The following is an 8,521-nucleotide window of genomic DNA, read 5'->3' as shown; positions in this document are numbered from 1 at the left end:
CAATTTGAGGAGAAAAAGCTAACATCCCTGTAACTGTAGCAATGTCAGTCACTTTCTGGCTCTTCTCCGATCACCAGCTCCTACCAATCTATCAATCAGTGGTATTTACTGAGTGCTTACTGTGTGCAGAGCACCATCCTAAACACTCAGGAGAGTAGAATATAACAGAGTTGGTAGACACGTTCCCTGCCCTCAACATCCTACCCAAATTTTGCTCAGAATCCCTACCGAAATGTCTATCTCTGGGTGTTTGAGGGAGCAGTGACTCTAAATTCTCTCTCCTCTGCCTGTCAACTCTGCTCTGTTTCCCTCCAAGAACTTGTGCTGAATATATTGGTGTCTGTGAATGTGTGTGGCTTAAGTGTTTGTCTGTGGTTGAGCAAGTAATGTCTCCTTCTTCTGCCTACACCACTTCTCACCCCTGTAGGAAATCCACCTTTCTCCTTTCAAACTGAAGCCACAGACGGTCTCGGCTACCCCAGACCTTACCACTTACCTGATAGGAGATCAAAAAATGGCAGACCATAGCGATTAGATAAAGGTAAGGTCGAGTACCCAAATGCCTCTGCTTTGCTGATTTCGTCTGAATAGCTGGACAGGGGAAGCTCAAGGACCGTTCCCAGATTGGCCAAACTCAGACACAGTGACTGACCACCGACCACGTGTGCTTTGTTGTGTGTACGTCATTCCTGAGATTTCAGCCAAAGTGGGAACAGATTTTACCTTTCCTTTGTGAAGAATTCCAAGTCGTGGCTTATCCACCCAACCCCGGATATTGTCTCTGAAAGCGCTTCGCCCAAAAGCACTTTGGGAGAGGAATGGTGTGTTGGTTGCCCTCCTTTACCACAATCTTTCTGGTCAGGGATGTGCCCTACGTTTTTTCTTCTAATGACTCGTTAAGGACCTGTCATCATGAATTTATCTAAACCCTCCTCAAGTCTACTGATATTTTCAGCCTGAACAACTTCCTGGGTTAATGGATTCCATATGTTTGCCACCCACTGAGTGAAAATGTTTTTCCTTTTGTTCTAAACCTCAAATCTTCAAGCTTCAGTGGGTGCCGTTCCCCCCACCCCCCGTTTTGGTGTCCTGGGATTTGGGGAAGAACAATTCCACGTCGCCCTGTCCACACCCTTTATTATTTGGGCAATTTTATTATTTGTCTCTTGGCGGGATTAGTCTTTCATTGTAATGGTATTTATTAAGTGCTTACTAGTAAACACTGGGGTAAATACAAGCTAATCGGGTTGCCTACAGTCCTTGACCCACATGGGGCTCACAGTCTTAAATCCCATTTTACAGATGAGGTCATTGAGGCATAGAGATATGAAGTGATTTGCTCAAGGTCACACAGCAGACCAGTGGCAGAGCTGGGATTAGAACTCAGTTCCTTCAGATTCCCAGGTCCACCAGGCCACGATGCTTCTCTTTCCAGCTTCCGAGTCTTACCCAGAAAATTCCAAATCTCTTTCAGGCTCCTTTTGTGTAGAAACTTCTCTCTCCCCATATCCCATCTGCTGGAGTGGCCTTCTCTGGATTCTCTTCAGCACTCTTACCTTAATCCCTAAATAAGGTGAACATTTCTTCCCAGTGTATTCCAGGTGCAGGCCTAGCGTGGATTTTTTAATTTTTTAAATAATCCAGAGCTAAGCTTTCTGTTTTGGTCAATCAACCATTTCAATCAATCATTTTCATTGAGGACTCTGTGCAGACACTGTACTAAACGCTTGGGAGAGTACACTATAGCAGACATGTTCCCTGCCCACAACTAGTTCACAGTCGACCAATCGATCGATCATATTAACTAAGAGCGTTCTGTGTCCAGAGCACTGCAAGAAATTCTTGGGCGAGTACAATATAGCAGAGTTCTTAGTAGACACGCTCCCTGGCCACAAGGAGCTTACGTTTGAATCAGAGAAATACTGGAAATGTAGCCAGTGTGAAAATGATCCCGTCTCTGCCACTCGCCTGCTGAGTGGCATTGGGCAAGTCACTTAACTTTTCCCGAGACTCAGTTTCCTCATCTGAAACATGGGGATGAAATAACTGCCTCCCTACCCCCTTAGAGCGTGTGCCCCACACACGGCAGGTGTTATGTCAGATGGGATTAACTGGTATCTGCCACAGGGTTTAGTGTGTTGCTTGGCACTTAGGCAGGACAACGATTATTACCGGAATCATGCAGACCGCTGCATAAATTGGCTTTGATATATGCCAGCATGAGTAACTGATAGAGCACAGGCCTGGGGGCCTGTGGATCTGAATTCCAATCCTGGCTCCAACAACTGCCTGTTGTGTGACCTTGGACAAGTCACTTAACTTCTCTGGGCCTCAGTTTTCTCATCTCTGGGAAGGCGATGAAAAATCCGTTTTCCCTCCCACTTATACTGTGAGCCCTATGTAGGACAGGGACTATCTGACCAGATTACCTTATATCTGCCCCAGGACTCAGAGTACTTTGCACATCGTAAATGCCTAAAAAATGCCGGTTTCATTACGAAAAGTTGTGACTTAAAAATTTTCAACTCAGAGAAAAGAAACTGTTTCTTACTTACTCAGTTCCTATATGTTGTTACATATTGTTAAGTCAAGCTAAACTCCAAGGAATGAGGTCACGGACAGTTAAGACCCATCGGATCTCAGTCTACCGCTCACATGTGTCTTTTCAAGTAGTTTCTACTATTAAGTGTTGTCACAAAGAGAATTTAGTAACTGTTTCTACCATACCATGTCTGAGCTTTCAAAACTATACTGTTTAAATTGCAAATTGTATTTCTTTCATGTACTCCTTTATAAATTGGGATCATTTTTATTTTTTACTGGATCTTCTCAATGCCTGTTAAAAGAAAATAATTAGATTCGGCAATGCACCCTGTAATTAGGCCCAAGTGGTGATATGTGCCATTACGAAAATTGAGAGTTCACTTGAGATCTGCAGCATTTTTCCCAATATTAAATTAGCCTTTTCCCATAATATCACCGAAGAGAAATGTCACATATTAGAGTGATGTAATGTCACATGTGATTGAGCTGTGGAAGCTCTTGCCACCCTGACTGAGGAAGCAAACTTATTACATTTTCCATTGTCCGTTTTCTCTACCCTAATTGAACGTCTGCACCAAGAAATATGCTGTGAATGTAAAAAAAAAAAAAAAGTGGACGAGACTGGGAACGCTGGAACAAAAGCAGTTCCATGTTTACTTTTATACCCTCCCTTTCTCTCTTCTTTTGATGTGGTTTGTCGTATACAGTGTTTTCGTTAGCATGATTTGGGAAAGTGGGCCAAACCCAAAGCAAAAGTATTTACTTTTGGATTGAATTTAGATGAATGAAACTCCCATTTAGAAAAGAAGTGATGTGGGTGTGAGTTATTCTTCTAAAAATGATTGTGGATTGATCCAAAAATCCCCCCCCCCCGAAAACCTATGTCCTGAGTTTTCTTTACACTACTTATTGATTCTTTTTATTCTGAAAATGATTTCCAATTAAAGTCCACAAGTCATCCTCAGGACTGCTAAACTCCTGCCTCTTCCTTGGAGCTTTTCCTGGGTAACAGCTGTCCCTCAAATCTCTCCATTCAACTCCTACTATTTTTCCCGTCAATAATTAAGACTGTGATCCTCATGTGGGACAGGGACCACATCCAACATGATTAACTTCTATCTGCTCCGGCTCTTAGAACAGTGCTTGAAAGATTCATTCATTCAATAGTATTTATTGAGCGCTTACTATGTGCAGAGCACTGTACTAAGCGCTTGGAATGAACAAGTCGGCAACAGATAGAGCCAGTCCCTGCCATTTGACGGGCTTACAGTCTAATCGGGGGAGACAGACAGACAAGAACAGTGGCAATAAATAGAGTCAAGGGGAAGAACATCTCGTAAGAACAATGGCAACTAAATAGAATCAAGGCGATGTACAATTCACTAACAAAATAAATAGGGTAAAGAAAATATATACAGTTGAGCAGACGAGTACAGTGCTGAGGGGATGGGAAGGGAGAGAGGGAGGAGCAGAGGGAAATGGGGGGAAAAGAGGGTTAAGCTGCGGAGAGGTGAAGGGGAGGTGGTAGAGGGAGTAGAGGGAGAAGGGGAGCTCAGTCTGGGAAGGCCTCTTGGAGGAGGTGAGTTTTAAGTAAGGTTTTGAAGAGGGGAAGAGAATTAGTTTGGTGGAGGTGAGGCGGGAGGGCATTCCAGGACTGCGGGAGGACATGGCCCAGGGGTCGACGGCGGGATAGGCGAGACCGAGGAACGGTGAGGAGGTGGGCGGCAGAGGAGTGGAGCGTGCGGGGTGGGCAGTAGAAAGAGAGAAGGGAGGAGAGGTAGGAAGGGGCAAGGTGATGGAGAGCCTTGAAGCCTAGAGTGAGGAGTTTTTGTTTGGAGTGGAGGTTGATTAAGAAGGGGAGTGACATGCCCAGATCGTTTCTGCAGGAAGATGAGCCAGGCAGCGGAGTGAAGAATAGACTGGAGTGGGGCGAGAGGGGAGGAAGGGAGATCAGAGAGAAGGCTGACACAGTAGTCTAGCCGGGATATAACGAGAGCTTCAAGAATTCTATTATTATTTATGACTCAACATCAAATAACAGGACAGAATGGCCAATAATGAGATCCCAAAGTGCAGCAGGTTCCCGGTCACAGAGGTCACCTGGGCGGGATGCGACGAGAATGGATGAAATCAGGTCAGCTGAGAAGGTGAAGAGTGGGGATCTGAAAGGGGTCAGCCCCAGGCCATAAAAAATGACTGAAAGACATGATGAAGCAAGATCTCAGATGGTGCGACGTACCAGATCTGAAACATAAGGGTGTCTGGGGACTGCTGCAGCCCACAGACTAGCCTGGAGAGAAGGACTAGAGATGGGCCGTAATCCTGGAGCCAAGGCCTCAGGAGGATTGGAGGCAGAGGCAAGCTGAAAATCAGGATCACGTCTGGGATGAGATGAATCTGGCAGCACCCCAAAGATTTGGTCTCCCTGGTGAACACCCTATAATTGGCCTCGGAGCTTCTAGGAAACAGTCATTTCAATTCAATCATATTTATTAAGTGTTTACTGTGTGCAGAGCACTGTACTAAATGTTCAGGAAAGTACAGTACAGCAATAAAGAGAGACAGTCACTGCCCACATCAGGTTCACAATCTAGAGGCGGAGAGACAGACATCAATATAAGTGAACAGACATCAGGAAAATTACAGATCTAGGGGTAAGTGCTGTGGGGCAGGGCTGAAAGGAAGAGCAAAGGGAGCAAGTCAGGATGACGTGGAAGGGAATGGGAGATCGGGAAAAATGGGGCTTAGTCTGGGAAGGCCTCTTGGAGGAGATGTTGAGATGGCGCTTGAGAGGTCACCTCCTCCAAGAGGCCTTCCCAGACTGAGCTCCACTTTTTCCCTCTGCTCCCCCTCCACCCTCTGCCCTTCCCCCTTCACCTACCCTCAGCTGAGCCCCCTTTCCGTCTGCTCCCCCTCCCTTCCTTTACCCCTCCCCTCAGCACTGTGCTCATTTGTGTAGATTATTTATTACCCTATTTATTTTGTGAATGAGGTGTACATCCCTGTGATTCTATTTATCGTGATAATGTTGTCTTGTTTTTGTTTTGTTCTGTTTCGCTCTGCCGTTTGTCTCCCCCGATTAGACTGTGAACCTGTCATCAGGCAGGGGTCGTCTCTATCTGTTGCCGAATTGTACATTCCAAGCTTAGTACAGTGCTCTGCACATAGTAAATGCTCAGTAAGTACTACTGAAAGAATGAATGAAAGATCTATCTTCAGTAAGGCTTTGAAGTGGGGGAGAGTAGTTGTCTGGGGGATGTGAAGAGGGAAGGCGTGCCAGGCCCGAGGTAGGACGTAGGCCCGGGGTCGGCGGCGAGACAGGCAAGATGGAGGTATAGTGAGAAGGTTAGCAGCAGAGGAGACTGGATGAGGAGAAAAGGTGAGACAGATTGGACTCATGGGGTTTGTTCTTTCCATTATTCCCTACTACTACTACTAATAATGTTGGTATTTAAGTGCTTACTATGTGCAGAGCACTCTTCTAAGTGCTGGGGTAGATACAGGGTCATCAGGTTGTCCCACGTAAGACTCTCAGTCTTCATCCCCATTTTACAGATGAGGGAACTGAGGCACAGAGAAGTGAAGTGACTTGCCCACAGTCACACAGCTGACATATGGTGGGGCTGGGATTCGAACCCATTACCTCTGACTCCTAGGACCGGGCTCTTTCCACTGAGCCATTTGCCCATATTCTCTGAGTGTCACTGAGTCTTATCTTAATATCTTATGTCTCCCCCAGTGCTTACTTTAGTCCTAGTCCCAGAGTATGTGCTTAAAAGAGTAAGCTGAGAATGGAAGCTCGTGTGTGGGCAGGGAATGTGTCTGTTTATTGTTTATTTCCTCTCCCAACACCTTAGGACAGTGCTCTGGACCCAGTAAGTGCTCAAGAAATACAACTGAATGAAGGAATGAACAAGTAGAACAGTTATTATTACTGTCATTGTTATCATTATTAGGGAAGCACCGTGGCTAAGAGCCCGGGCTTGGAAGTCAGAGGACGTGGGTTCTAATCCCACCTTCTCCACTGGTCAGCAGTGTGACTGTGGGCAAGTCACTTAACTTCTCTGTGCCTCAGTTACCTCATCTGTAAAATGAGGATTAAGACTGTGAGCCCCGCATGGGACAACCTGAAACCTTGTAGCTATCCCCGTGCTTAGAACAGTGCTTGGCACATAGTAAGTGCTTAACAAATACCATCAGAATTATTATTACTGTGATTATTATTAGTAACAGAGTAAGCACTTTATGCAATTATTACTAGTACTAAAATTCTTCAGATGAACCCAGATGATTTTTCTTTCCATGGCCCAAGGAAATGTGCTCTAGAGTTCTTTCCCTCCATGGAACAAGGGTGCCAGAGCAACTTAGAAAATTAGAATGTTTATTTGTGGATCCTTATATTTGTCTATTCCCCACCCACAAAGCTACCTGCTAATTGATGCTACATATATACTTTGTCTTTAATTAATTCAGTGTAAAATCCCTGAAATATCTGGGTGTTTCAAGCCAGAGTCTGTTGGAAAAACTGAATTTTCTTAATAATAGTAGACATGACCCAATTTGGATTTGGGAAATCAATGCCTTTAGATGAGTAAAAAATTTTATTAAAGAATACTTTGCTTATTATAAGGCCCCAAATTCCTAATTTCTTTTAGTGGTATTTCTGTTAACTTTAAATACCTGAATTAAAAGTAGATGATCTTATCATTCAAAGTATTCTATTTCAAATTGAACTGAAGTTTCCCTTAACTCTGATAGAGAAGTAAACCAGTTTCATTAATTTCTACACATTTTACTAATTTCATAGGAAAGGGGATACTTGAATTGGTTCTTGTTTCCTGAAACATCTCCTGGGCAGAATAATGAATTACAGGTCTCCAACACTGCCTGTTTAATGTAGCACAAAAACTAAACAGCCTACCAAAGACAGAAGTTCTATGAGGTTCATTTTCCCCCACAAACCACTTGACTGAAACCGAGCGCAGGCTTTTTTTTGTAGGTAGCTGATCTGAAACTATTATTCACACTCTGAGACAGTCAAGCTCAGTTTTTTCCCCCCATGTGTCATTACATACTCCTCTCTTTGTGAAAAGCCGTATCTTTCCCTAAGGTTTTGTTGACTCATAAAAAAGCCAAAACTTGATCTTCTACATTCATCAATATAGTTTCACATTCCTTGTGACTTAAACTAAGAGCAGCAGGCGAGCCAGGAGAATTGAACTCAGTGAAACCTAAATCTTCAGGTAGGGATCTGAAATCTCCTTAGTCGATATGAGATCCGTCTTCAATGTGAATTCCCCTTCCTCAGAAACACTTGACATGTCTAATGTAAAATTTAGAGAATATATTTGAGACTCCCCCTGTTAAAATAGGGGAAACAGCGTGGCTTAGTGGAAAGAGCACGGGCCTGGGAGTCAGAGGACACGGGTTCTAATCCTGGCCCTGCCACTTGTCTGCTGTGTGACCTTGGGCAAGCCACTTAACTTCTCTTTGCCGCAGTGACCTCGTCTGTAAAATGGGGATTACAACCGTGAGCCCCACGTGGGACAACCTGATTACCTTGTATCCATCCCAGTGCCTAGAACAGTGCTCGGCAGTAATAGGAATAGCAGTGATGTTTTTTATTAAGATTCGTCAAGTGTAGTGCATTGTATTAAGCCCTGGGTAAAAATCTGTCGGTGGAAATTAAATAACGGTCAGGGATCGGTGAGGGGATGGGTGAATGACCCATCAGAAGAGATGAAACAGTAAAAACACAAAAACAAATAAAAGACAAGGACAGAAACATAAAGAACAAGAGGGAAAGGTCTCAGTGGCTAGAGGAACCCAGTAATTCTTTGCAGTAGGACAATGAAGAACCACATGAGTAGGACAAACCAGGAACTGAGCTCTAATCTTGGGTCTCTACAGGACCGACCATCTGGTTCCCTGCTAGGATACTTTCAATACTTCATGTCGAGATGTTTCCCACATGGAA

The sequence above is a fragment of the Ornithorhynchus anatinus genome, chromosome 4 (genome assembly GCF_004115215.2).
Source record: "Ornithorhynchus anatinus isolate Pmale09 chromosome 4, mOrnAna1.pri.v4, whole genome shotgun sequence".
NCBI lineage: Eukaryota > Metazoa > Chordata > Mammalia > Monotremata > Ornithorhynchidae > Ornithorhynchus > Ornithorhynchus anatinus.
Note: the sequence above shows the minus strand (reverse complement) of the source record.